Source organism: Anneissia japonica, unplaced genomic scaffold, assembly GCF_011630105.1.
Source record: "Anneissia japonica isolate Jap-2015-1 unplaced genomic scaffold, ASM1163010v1 scaffold288010_len917306_cov203, whole genome shotgun sequence".
Lineage (NCBI taxonomy): Eukaryota > Metazoa > Echinodermata > Crinoidea > Comatulida > Comatulidae > Anneissia > Anneissia japonica.
In genome coordinates, this window is record NW_022715767.1 from 871,124 (window position 1) to 873,238 (window position 2,115).

The following is a 2,115-nucleotide window of genomic DNA, read 5'->3' on the forward strand; positions in this document are numbered from 1 at the left end:
GTCTACAGCTGGTGGAAAGTCCATCTCAATTTGTTCTATGTCATGTTGCTTCAGACGAAGGGTGATGCCAAAGGCCTTCCAGTGCTTACCAAGTCTTGTGGCGATAAATAACATATCAATATCTGTCAACTGACCTGAAAAAACAGAAGGACATAATTATAGTGTATTAATATAATCACAAAACAATCTAATAGACTATTGCAGACATTATACACTGTCTCTTATACACATCTAGATGTGTATAAGAGACAGATATAATATTTATATACCAGAATAGGCCTATAACTTTAGTTTCTCACATTATACTTGTTTGTTATACAGCAGTTGCCGAAACAAATTATGTTATATATATATATAACGAAAGCGAATGATGAGAAATAATTATTGCCGGTAATGTGCGAGGAATCCTCGATCAATGTTAAGGCGACAAACGGTCTAATTATGTTCAGCTAAAATACAAACAATAGAATATTTATTAGATTACACTTTCATAGCAGTGGCACACGTTAGACAAAACCTAACGGTGCATTCAGAAAAGAACAAAGCAACAAAAATATAAAATTAAATTCTAAACTAAACTAATTCGTTCTAAACTATTTTTGAAAAATAGTTTAGAAAAAAGCAAGCAATCCAAAAACCATATCTCATGTCATTGACTCAACGCCAACTCAACGCATTCTGTTCAAACACGGGGGCGCTATATCAGATTTTCATCCAATGATCTCTCCTATATCCGGAATTACAAAAGATTGGTTAGGGTAGAGTACTGTGTAAACAACTATAGTAAATAGGCCTAGGAAATATTATTATTTGTTTTCTAGATGGCATAATCTCGGCGTAGATATACCTGCACTACGTCGTTTAGTAATAATATAATATAGTAATACGGCTATTGTACCCTGCCCGTACCCGTAGGCTAAAAAAGGAAGACAGCACATCATCGGTCGCGTCGACCAGAGACGTAAGTAGAACACGAGGAATAGGCAATACCTACACGAGCCTAGATAGGCCTAGGCCCTATACAGTATATGGCACAGCCACTGACTGCCTAGCTAGCTATGCCCCTAGGCCTTTATTAATAATGGGACACGCCTATTAAGAAAACTAACTCTTACTTGTTTTATTATAATTATATTATTATATATATTTTATTGAATTATTGTAGTCTAGGCCTAGCCCACAGGTTAGGCGGTTAGGGCCTAGGCCTCCTAGTTAGGGCTTAGTTATGAATTCGATCCAACTCGGCCACAGTCAACTCGGCCACAAGTCAACTCGGCCACAAATCAACTCGGCCACAAAAAGTTCGGCTGCAGTCAACTCGGCCACAAGTCAACTCGGCCACAATAATAATGCTGTTATTATTGGTGTCATTGTTATTATTGTTTTTATTACCGTTAGTTTCAATATCAATTATTAATCTTAGCATTAACATTATGTATTGTTTAAATTTTTGCTGATATTATTGTTACCATATACGGTAAATAATACAAAATTATGAATGAAGATGGCGCCGTACTATGGCGACAGGGCTCTATCTCGGCTGATTTTCATTGTTATTATTGTTTTTATTACCTTTAGTTTTAATATCAATTATTAATCTTAGCATTAACATTATGTATTGTTTAAATTTTTGCTGATATTATTGTAACCATATACGGTAAATAATACAAAATTATGAATGAAGATGGCGCCGTACTATGGCGACAGGGCTCTATCTCGGCTGATTTGTTTTTGTACGTTGTTATCATATCTCATTATTGACGTCCACTCCACTATCACTTACTCCAAAGATGAGATATTAAGACTTAGGCCAGCAGCACCAGTGATCCCAATCTGTAGACTTAATGTCTTTCCTGACGATATTTTACTAGGCCCCCGATCGCCTGAGCCATTGGGAATAAAAGAGATCCAACAGTGGAAAAGAGGCCGCCGAGGCGGACTGCTTGCCAGGCTTCGTCGCCACTCACATAGACTGCCGCTACCTACTATATGCTTGGCCAATGTGAGATCAATCCGTAGTAAGTACGATGAACTGCTTTGCAACATAAATTGCAAAAAGGAATACAAGGACTGTTGCACCTATGCACTGACGGAAACCTGGCTGGACTCTACGGT

At 37.5% G+C, this 2,115-nt stretch overlaps 1 protein-coding gene across 1 annotated transcript in view; it reads left to right on the forward strand.

Moving 5' to 3' along the window:
• Positions 1-707: 707 nt before the first annotated feature.
• The window catches only part of LOC117109340 (Down syndrome cell adhesion molecule-like protein 1), a 12,381-nt gene continuing 10,973 nt past the window's right edge, over positions 708-2,115 (forward strand). The window contains exon 1 of the mRNA XM_033251638.1: positions 708-752. The gene's annotated coding sequence lies outside the window, so the exon portion shown is untranslated. The remainder of the gene's footprint in view (positions 753-2,115) is intronic.